Source organism: Protopterus annectens, chromosome 7.part0 (genome assembly GCF_019279795.1).
Source record: "Protopterus annectens isolate FY-2018-M chromosome 7.part0, PAN1.0, whole genome shotgun sequence".
NCBI classification, from domain to species: Eukaryota; Metazoa; Chordata; order Ceratodontiformes; family Protopteridae; genus Protopterus; species Protopterus annectens.
In genome coordinates, this window is record NC_056739.1 from 386008140 (window position 1) to 386020277 (window position 12138).

The following is a 12138-nucleotide window of genomic DNA, read 5'->3' on the forward strand; positions in this document are numbered from 1 at the left end:
AGGTGGAAGCACTGCAGGGGATGGGGCCCATCCCCCCTCTGCAAGTGTGGCCGTAGGAGAACCACCAGTCACCATCCGTAGCGTCCGGACTGTGGTGCGTAGGGAGATCTGGGACTCTGTTCTTGGGCCCCTACACCAGCTTGAGGCACAGGTGGCACAACTTACGGGCATGCCTGTTGCCCGGCCTACACAGCCCCCAGCACAGCCCAGTCCTGGGCAGTGAAGGAACAGTGGCAACTGCCCATGGGTGGGGATATCAGTTCCACTGTTGCCATCTGTGGGCTCATGGGCACTGGATATCCAAACATCCGTCCCTGTCAATTGTGTAACCCCTCCACACTTGTCATACACCACCCCTGTATGCGTCTTGTTTGTCTTGTCTGTTGACCTATCCAACCTACCTCCCCAGCTATACCGACTTCCTTCACCTGACATACCACTCTCACCTGAAAAAAAAAAAAAGGGCACTCTGTACCCACAAAAAAAATATGCCCCATACATAGCTGCCCATTCCGCACACATGTCTGCTGGACATGGAAACTATCAATTACAATTGGCTGTACAACAAGTATTATTGTTGTCCTGACACCTCTCTCAGGGGTGGAAGGTTTCAAATGTCACACCAAATTACATACATATGCACAGCTGTTGCTGATGAAGAAATGGGCAGCTATGGGCCTTACCTACATCTCTCCTGCAAAACCCAAGCTTGTTTCCCTACTGTCTTACCCTCTTTGTGACCCCTTTTTCACCACTTTCCTGTCTCCCCATTTTCATTTCTTTCAAAGAAAATAGCGCGTGTGCCAGAGTAAGCACTGTTAAGCGGTTGTAGCGGGTGTGCGGAGCTGAGCCAGTGCGCATGGGAGCTCGCGCAAACCAGCTAACCTGGTTACAACTGCTTAAAAGTGCCTTAGTCACTCTGATTGACAGGTCCTGTAGTCAGTTCAAAAGCAAAATAAAATGTCACTGTCAGTCCCGAACCCAGGACCTTAGAAACAGTAGTCTGCATGACCTACTACTAAGCCATGACTCTTATACAAGAACATTGTGCTAAAATAAATATATCATGTAATAGTAGGAATGAATGTAAAGGGAATATAGGATGTGTAGTACACAAAGCATGTCATTCATACTTACTGTCAAAACTAGTGGATTTCCATAATAGTAGTGTGTGAACAGAAACAGCCATGCTAGTTGGTAGCTAGTAGGTAATAATGTCAGTTAATGTACATATATAAATGTATGTATATTTACATATATATATATATATATATATATATATATATATATATATATATATATATATAGATAGATAGTTGTAGGTGTCAGTGTGCATACACACTTACTACAGGAAACAGGAGAGAGGAATGGAGAAATGTGAATCTACAACACAGCCTGAATCATGAGAGAGATACTAACCTTTACACTCACAGAACAGTGTCCACAGCATACCAGCATGGTCCCCGCCCTTACAATCTGAAAGGGCAACGCCTATCTCACATACCCTTTTATAGCACTGTCCTGAAATCACAGTGAGAACTGCAATCAGTACACAACTGGCTGCATGCAATTAGCAAATGCTGGCTTACAATTGGTGCAGAGGCCATCACATGGACTTATGCAGATACCTACAAAAGCATCCTGTACTCACACTCCACACATGCAATACGTTCATTGCACTGTCTGGAGGCAGACAGAGAGAGAGAGAGAGAGAGAGAGACAGAGAGAGAGAGAGAGAGAGAGAGAGAGAGAGAAAATAACAACACAAACAACAACACACGGTACACAAACTGAGTTGAAGCTGTCAGCAGTGACAGTACCAAGCTGTGCCAGCAGCAGCAGGAAGCTGTAGTAGCGGTAACGAAACCAGCTGCGACAAACACAGGTAATGTAAAGTAACAGGTTAATAGTCTGCATACTGTGAACCCTCCATATGTGTCATAGGTCTGTATCTATAGGTATGTCCATGTGATATGTTGTGTGCACGTAGTTCCACCCAAAGGGGATGACTATACATTACATGTCATTCAGTGTTAGGCCATGATCCTGGCAGCAGTTTTCCGTTGCAGTGAGGCCTGTCTGTAGGATGTGTATGTCAGCTGGTGTAATGACTATGGCGCTTAGTTAGCAGTCATCTGGGAACTTTGTCATCCACAACCCGCACATGTTTGCTTTTACATCTGAGAAATAAATGCCAAACAAGAGAGGTCCTAGGACAGAGGCCTGTGGGATACCACATGTGACTGGCATTGAGTCTGACATGACTCCTACAATATCGATATTATGGATTCTGTATGTCAACCAGTGTGCAACCCATCATGTGACATATGTAGTAACATGTAAGCTAATGAGCTTGTGTATGATGCCTGAGTGGAGTACTGTGTTGAAGGCCTTAGGTAAGTCCAGGTAGGCTGTATGGATTGCGTTGCCCTCATCAATGGCTGTAGTGACTGTTTTGAAAGATCAACCAGGTTCAAAAGGCAGGATCAGCCTATCACAAAGGCAAACTGGCCGGGAACAAGTGTCTGCAGGTACCCAATATCGCTGTATATGCATCCCATACTGAATCATTCCATAGCTTTGCAGACCAGGCTGGTCAAGCTTATGGTGCGGTAGTTTCCAGGGTTAGTAGAGGTGCCTCCTTAGTAGAGTGGGACCACTGTTGCTGTATGCTAGTGTTCAGGTACATATCCTGTAGTATGGCCAAGGTTAAATATCAGTCTTATATGCGGATGTATGTCCTCTTGGAGTTCACGTAGCACACATCCAGGGATACCATCAGGTCACATTGATGCTGTGTGTTCTGCTTTGCTGAGGTGGCCCTCACCTGGACATGTGAGATGATAGGGAGGTTACATTCAGCTGTGATAAGTATTTCTAAGTGTGGGGGAGAAGGAGGGGGGATACGTGCACCGAACCTGTCTGCAAGAATGTTGCGAATATCTGTGTGTTCGGTGAATGTTAAGTAGGTGTGTATTAACTCAGAGCATATCTGAGGCGTTCGGTCCATATGTGTAACATAACTGAAGAAGGCCTTGTGGTTATCTATAGTGTTCGTGGTCATTTCCCTCCCAGAGTAGGCCGTGGATGTTGTTATGAGAGACCGTAGCTTATTACCAGTGCTGACCACAGATGCCTTCCCTTAATGTGAATCTGCTCTGTCCTGCAGTAGCCTCCTTCTATCGTTATACAATCTGCCTTTGGCTGGGGTCCACCGGACAGGATGCCTAACCTTTGTGCATAGGGTCTGGGTTAGAAATGTGTGTGCATGTTCCATGCAATCTTTGGGATGTCCATGGAAGCATTCGCAAAGGGGTCAGCAGTGTGGGTTGTGGCTTCCACTGGCCCAGTGGGCTGCATGGATACCATCTCAGTCCTAACAAGTGAATAACTGTCTAATCACATACATATCAAAGTAGTCTACTGTGCTGGTGGTGGTGGTGGTGGGATATGTATATCCAGGCCGAGTAACTTGTGTCCAGATCACACTAGTGGATGGCGTTCCACATACAGTACCTTGGTATGAACCCCCAGAGTGAGGTTGTGCATTGGACCCGTCGCAGTGTGCTGACTGGTGGGGCATGCTACTATGTTGTATGGAATGTGGCAGGTATTGTTGCACAGGTGTTGGCTGAGCACTATCTGGCCATGTACTTGTGTATCCACCAAGAGACACACACATGCTACATATGGGAGTAGTATTATATCACTACAGTTGAGTATCATGTATAGTATGTGTGCCATATATTGCTGACATAGTCTGCTGATATCCTGTTTGTGTTCTCTTCCAGGGACATGGCGCGTCAGTGTAATCCCGCCTACTCTGCAGCAGAAGATGAGGAGATACACCAGAGCCTGGTGCGGGATTATGACATACTGTTTTCCCGCACCAGCCAGAATCAGCAGGAGAGGGCTGCACTGTGGAAAGACCTTGTCCGTAGGGTAAATGACATTGGCACGCATAATAGGACATATGAGCAGGTACAACATCACTGCAGTGATTTAATCAGAAATTTCCGTCAGCGTGCGTTGGATATCCACAGGCAACAGGTTGCCACAGGAGGTGGGGTGGCCACACATCCCCCCCTCACCAGACTGGAGGGCTACTCCTAAGTGTTGTGGCTCCAGCCCCGGAACAGCAACAGCAATACACCTGCATCATGATGGAGGCTGGATCCACACAGCAGCACGACATGGAGCATGCAGGTAATATGCCATATGTACACTTGACTGTTCTGTACACTGTTAGTTTATGCATGTGTAAGGTGTGTCCATGGTATGTAGCTGTCAACATAGTATGTAATTGTGCAGGTGTGATATTGGCAATATCAGCAGCTGACGTGTGAAAGGCAACTGGTGTACTACTGCACTGTATCATATGCAGTATCAATAGCACAGTTGTGCCCACTGACATTAATCTCCTCATTTCTGCAAGTCCCTCCGGTGTTACAGCAAGGCAGCCCATCCATGCTGGTGAGTTTGTTTTAACAGTACCTATAATAGTCCTGATAGTGCTAGTAATACTAGTGTAACTCAGTAGTGCTCTGTGTGTATACTGTGGGGTGTGCATGTGTGCATGTGTGCCTGTGTCCATGTGTGCATGTGTGCATGTGTGCATGTGTGCATGCGTCCACGTGTGCATGTGTGCATGTGTGCATAAGTGCATCACTGGTAACATTGTGTAGACACTGTAAACTGTGTTTCCTGTCTTCCTCCCACAGGTTCTGGTGCTGCTCTGGTGTCCTGCAACAGGGAACCTGAATCTGGTGCCACAGGTACTGATAATGATGATATCTGTGTAATGGCACAGGAAGGTGTGTCAGGGTCCGTCATTGGTCAGCCAATTGACAGTACACAGCTGTCAACCCCATCATTGCGCACAGTCATCCTGCCAGTACATCCTATGTCACCATTGTCCCTAGGTGATGGACAGGATACAGTGGGCATTGACCAGGGTAATGCGGTATCTGTGGCACATGCTTCCCCACACAGCAGCCATGGGCAGGGTCCTGCGATGGTACCACACAGACAGTTGCCCATGGGTTCTCGTGGGAGCTTCCGTGGGCGTACTGCCTCTGGCATACGTGCCCAAAGAGGTCTGTCAACCTCAGCTATGTTTCGGGCTGCCATGCAGGCACAGTCGCGTATGGAAAGGTACACCAGACAGGGTCTGAGGGAGCTGAGAGCATGTCGCACAGCAGCCATGACTGACAGTATGCGTGACATCGCGGATGCTATCCGTAATTTCACCGATGTCATAGACAGACGTTGTGGGGACATATTACAGCAGTTCCACAACCACATGTCCATGAGCCAGGGCAATGGTGGGCGGTTACGGCGTCAACATGGCCATATGCCAGCAACAGCAGCAGCTGGCAGTCGGTGCGGACGACAACAGGCCCGCAGACGCCCCCATAGTGCCAGCAGCAGCCCCAGCAATGCTGGGTCTGTGCTGTCATCGGAACGCCCCAGGAGACCATGTGCACGTGGCTCTGGACAGTCTCAACAGGGACCTGTGTCCAGTCAACACACTCCCGCTTCTGATGACAGTACCGGATACGGTCCGTAGCACCACTGCCAGGCACAGGTACCTTGTCCGTGCCCACAGACACTGATCTGTATGACCTGCCAGGTGCAGTCTGTGGCTGTCCACAAACTCCTGTATATGGCAGCCATGAGGTGGAACTGTGTGCGTGCATGCACACATGCGAAATGTTAACACCTAGGGCTACCACATACATGCACACACTGCACCAACAATGCCCCACCCTGTACTGCTGTCCCTCACCAACACACATACACACACATGTCAATTGGTGGTATCAGTGGCAGACTCAGGCATATCTAATTCACACCCTGTGCATATGATGAAACTGTGCCACCTCCTGCAATCTCCATCAGTGCAGGAACAGGTTAACACGTTGCTGATGCACAGGGTGACTACATAGAAGTGTATTAGTAGTATCATGTTGGTAACAGTACAGTGTGCTGATATGACTGTGTGTATATCCCAGCATGCCTGATGCAGTAACCGTATGACTGTCCTGAATTGTTATCTACACCCATAGTACATACCAAAGTGTAACAGCTGCACATTATTGCATACCGGTGGTAAGGATGTCAACAGATAGCCACATACATGGGTAGCACAGGGGGGAAGCTAATGCAAGTAGTGATACGCAATGATGGACATGTACAGTAATGGTGGCAAGTTGCCCACAACGACTATGCAATGTGGATGTTTGCGCATGTTGATATGTGTGCAGTACCAATGTAATCCAAATCACAATTAACTATGACATAATATCAGTTCTACCATGGACATCTGAGCTGTGCATTCCTGGGTACATGTTGATAGGGCCTATATATTTGCACTGTTACCTACTGTTAATGTTACCCCTTCTTTGTTGTACAATGGACTACTTCCAGCCCTGCTTACTGTAGCTTTGTTTGCATGCATGTTCGCTTGGGGTTCCTGCAATGCAGAGTTACAGTGCTTCTGTGGACTCCTAGTGACATCTGCATAGCGTACTATACGTATGTCAAGTTTACACATGACAGAACGTCACTGTCTGTGCTGTTCGCATGTACGTTGCCTGTGACACATTGCACATGTCTTACCTGGCATTTACCAACGTCTGCAGTCATATATGCCAGTGCTATGAAATCAGTAGCAGTACACCCACACATACACACCTTCAGTATGTTGTTCCCCATTGGCCCTATGTGTTGGTAATCACCATGGCAATCACACTACTATGGTAGCATGTGCAAAGGTAACCTGTGAATCACCTCTATGGTCCAGTTGTGGTTTATGTGAGTCATGTGGCAATGTCACAGCTGCCACATGTATGCAGTCAACCCTCACCCCTGACCAGGAACGTACAACACATGTGTGGGATGCCACCACATAGCCAATCTGGGGACTGAGCACTCTGAACCCCAAAATGCCATACCCTGTCAGGTGGCATGACATACTACAGTGACTACAATACCAGTCTGACATAGACCCGCACTGACAGCAATCTGAACACACTGGGACATACTTGGAGACTCAGAATAGCATCCTGCCTGAGCATCACACACCTCCGCAGCTGGCACACAGGCATACGTTACGTCGGAACAGAGCACGTGCCACACATGGCACACACATACCATGTGCCACACACTCACAGCCTGTAGGGCTACACAACACACCTGCTACAGATGTGTCAGGTACCTCTCTTGGTCGCTGCAGTGGGGTCCCGCTCAACAGGCTGTACATGGTGAAGGTCACAGTGATATGCCTGTGGGGCACTATGGTCCACCACAAAACACATGCATACAGGTCAGTCAGAGGCATGGGCACATATGACTCAATCATTGACCATGCCACTATGGATGACCTGAGACATACCTCCCTGGACTACATGATAGGGAACATAGAAGGGATCTCTCAGCATGTGACACGGGCCAGTATGAGCCTGATCTTGGTTGCCATCATACCCTCACCAGGTATGCTACCACTATATGTAGGAAGGGTGTTCTACGTCTACATTCTGCTCAATCTCCAATGTCATTCATAGGGTATCCACTGGCTGTCAATGTGTGCTTACATGCTAGGGAAGCCACAATGATTTGCGAGGGGCAGCTTGCACGTGACACCCATGGGCCATTGTATATTGGCGAAGCCCCTTGATACACACATAGTGCCTTTTGCTGCAGGACACAGATTACATAGCCACCTCCGCGGGTATCACACAGGATAGGACACTAACAGTGATGCTACACAACACCAGCAGTGTACACCGCAAGATGCATGCACTGGACACTGTCCTCAGCACAGTGAACTGCAGTGTCTGTGCAGTACCAGAGTCCTGATTCACGGCTCACAGGTGCAACCCATCACTGCCAGGTTATACCTCATACCATGCCTGTCGTCCCCTACACATGTAACACACATGGACAGGGGGGTGGTATCCCAAGGCACCACAGATACACACACCTCCAGGTTGTTGGCACAGCACAAAGCATCAGGGCCTATTCATGTGCAGCTAACAGTGTGTTGGACTGCCTTCTGGTTCATAGCCTGGCACACACAACCCTTCCATACACAGGAAACCCACCTATCCTCCATAACAACACTGGCAATATGACAGTCTCAAGAAATGTCTTTATATGGCTGGACTACATCCAGCCAAACATTGTGCATGAGCATTACTGTAGCTACAACACACTAGCTGAAAGGTTCCCAGCATGTGGTCACTGAATTGCAGTGGAATAACATGTTACCACTCCCACAACAGGTGGGAACATGCAGCACCTGTTCATCGACTACATGTAGACTATATGGCCCAGACCAGATGTGTATCCCCTGCTGTAGGTATTGTACCATATACAACCCACACTGTATAGACACATACCGCGTGCGACCCCTGCACAGTAAGACACAGTCATATTGTTATGCATTGTGAATACCATTTATCCACTCGAGGCACGTGTCACACATGGTAACTACTGCAGGTCACAGGTATTTATGTGTATGTGTCACAGACATACATCATGTGTGCATTGCCATTGCTGGTTTAGGCAATGGCATGCATTGTTATGTACAAAGACCCACACAAGGTCATATTGTGTGACACAACCACACGTGGCAGTTGTGGGTTTCCAAAACATACCTATCTGTGCTCTGACAATGGCAATAGACCCAGTAGCGGAGCGCACTATTGGCATTACTGGCCAAGTAGCCCTGTTTGGCTGTGCTGATAGTGTGGTGACATCCCCTGTGTTTACTGGGGGAATATGCAGCATCTGGTGTATTGTAGTATTTGCCAAAAGGATCGGTTTTCTCACACTTGCAATTACACACACAACTATCTCCACACACACACTTGCCATTTGCAGGATTCATATCCCTACCTAACTATGTCACAACACGTGAGAGAGACGCATTAGCGAAGCGCACTATTCAGATTACTAGGAGGTTCCTCTTCTCCGGCTGTACTTATAGGGTGCTGACATCATCAGTGTTTGGAAAGGGTAATGTGTATCATGTAGTGTGATCTCCTGATTGCCAAAAAGCACAGGTTTTTTATACAGAATTGCACACACACAAACTCACCACATCCAAACACACACACACTTGCAGGTTTCAAACTCCTACTTAACTATGTTATGACACTTGAAAGAGACGCTTTAGCAGAGTGCGCTATTCAGATTACTGGGAGGTGTCTCTTCTCCAGCTGTATGTATAGGGTGCTGACATCATCAGTGTTTGGAAAGGGTAATGTGCATCATGTAGTGTGGTCTCCCGATTGCCAACAAGCACGTTTTTCATACAGAATTGCACACACACAAACTCCCCACATCCAAACACACACACACTTGCAGGTTTCAAACTCCTACCTAACTATGTTATGACACTTGAGAGAAACACTTTAGCAGAGTGCGTTATTCGGATTATTGGGAGGTGTCCCTTCTCCAGCTATATGTATAGGGTGCTGACATCATCAGTGTTTGGAAAGGGTAATGTGCATCATGTAGTGTGATCTCCTGATTGCAAAAAAGCACGTTTTTCATACAGAATTGCACACACACAAACTCCCCACATCGAAACACAGACACTTACCATTTGCAGGTTTCAAACTCCTACTTAACTATGTTATGACACTTGAGAGAGATGAATTATTAGAGTGGGCTATTCGAATTATTGGGAGGTTTCCCTTCTCCTGCTGTACTTATAGGGTGCTGACATCATCCGTGCTTAGATAGGGGAATGTGCATCCTGTAGAGTGCTTTCACAGTTGCCAAAAGGGACATCTTCCTCACACAGACTTGCACACACACTAACCCCCTCCACACACACTGGGCAGTTGCAGGATTCAAACCCCTACCTAGCTATGTTATGACACTCATGACAGATGCATTAGCAGAGCATGCTATTCGCATTACTGGGAGGGTTCCCTTCTCCTGCTGTACTTATAGGGTGCTGACATAATCAGTGCTTAGCTAGGGGAATGTGCATCCTGTAGAGTGTTTTCACAGTTGCCAAAAGGGACATCTCTCTCCCACAGACTTGCACACACACTGGGCAGTTGCAGGATTCAAACCCCTACTTAACTATGTTATGACACTCGTGACAGACGCATTAGCGGAGCGCGCTATTCGCATTACTAAGAGGGCTCCCTTCTCCTGCTGTACTTATAGGTTGCTGACATCATCAGTACTTAGATAGGGGAATGTGCATCCTGTAGAGTGTTTTCACAGTTGCCAAAAGGGACATCTCCCTCACACAGACTTGCACACACATCAACCCTGCTCACCCACACACACATACACACACTGAGCATTTGCATGGTTCGAACTCCTACCGACCTATATTATGACACTTGAGGGAGACGCATTAGCAGAGCGCGCTAACCGAATTATTGGGCATCTGGTCTGCACCTGCAGTATTTATAGGGTGATGACATCTTTATTTCTACAGAGGTATGTACATCTAGTACTACCTTTCAGGTGGGGGAGAGCATATATATGCATTTGCAGCCACCTACGTCAGGGTCAGATATGCACATCGCACTGGAAGGTTATGTTCTATACCATGCTTCGTGACCACAGGACCTGTAACACACAACACAACCAGTCCAGAACACCACTCCCACATCCAGGACACACACTTTGCTTCCCTGGGAACAGTGCCGGGATATGCAGGTGTTCCCATACACCATTCCAGTTGTTAACATCAGGTACAGGCATATTGTGTGTGGGAACTACTCAGGCCTCTACCACTTTACCCTACAGCCACTAAAATTTGTGGGTCCATGTGCTATGGCAGAACCACTCACCACAGCCACATGGGGGAATACATATTGCACCTGTCCATCTGCAACATGGGTACTCACTGTTCCACACCAGAGGTAGGCCACCATTGTTGATATCTGACCATACCCACCTTTCCCTGGAGATCCATATCCCATCCCCACCCCCAGGCAAGGTTGTCACTGCAAACAAACTGTATTTAGCACAAGCAGACTCTACACTTGTGAAGACTGGGGTGGACTACTTCAAAGGACCCATGGTGGGGGACTATACTAGCCACTCTGCATAATCCTTGACAATTGCATTCTATGAGCATGTGTAAGGTTTGCATTGATCATGCTATCCCACATATACCCATGGCTGCTCCACAACAAGACACCTGTCAGGTGTACACCAGCCATATATGAGCTGTCCAACAGACAAAGTGAGCTAATACATTGCAGAGCTGTAGCCCACAGAGGGAGAACATCTGTGAACAGTACCGGCACGACACTTCATTCCCACATAATCATCACAACACAGTGTTGACAGTGGAATTGTCCAGACAATGCAGATAGGGTTCCCCTCAGTCTGTTATTGACGCCCACTTACTGTTAGAGGTCCTCAGCAACCCTCTTCCAGCACACACCAACAACATGGCTGTGGCTTAGCACATTCAAACCCTGGGATCTCCACTGTGCCCCTGCTTGACAGAGGCACAGCTGACTAGCCTCACACATTGCCTTATGTGACCTACTTTACAGTGGCACAGTAGCCTACTGTACTGGGGATGCAGATGCCAGGCACACTCTGGCTAAGCTGTCATTCCCTAGGGCAACAAGCCTAGTATTGACCTCTACACCCATATGTTCAATTGTCAGATGCACAATATTTGTTGTGCTGTTAGACTGTTTGCAGGTCTTTATTGCCATAGCATTCCCTGTTCCTATGAACAACTTGTGTATCTGTGGAAGATGTTTGAATATGAGGGTGATCCACTATATCACTTATGTCTCTGTAGTCATTTACTGTGTGCACCGGGCAGATTGCTGTGTTGTGGTTGGTTCCTGGAATGACACGTACAAATACCAGATATGTGTGGCCAACTGCTAAACGGAGATATGGCCTAAGTGTGTGAGCATGCCCAGTTCAGCCTTTCCATGGCATGTTGTCTGACATATGCTTCATTTATCAAAGTGTGCGAGCATGCCCAGTGTGAGCTTTCCATATGTTGAACTCTGACGTCCACCACATATTTGGGTGTGTGTGAACTTCAACAATATCTCACGTTTATGGTTGTGTGTTGGGTGTCATGTTGTGTACTAACTGGCCAACTGCTTCATGTCTGCCACAACAGGG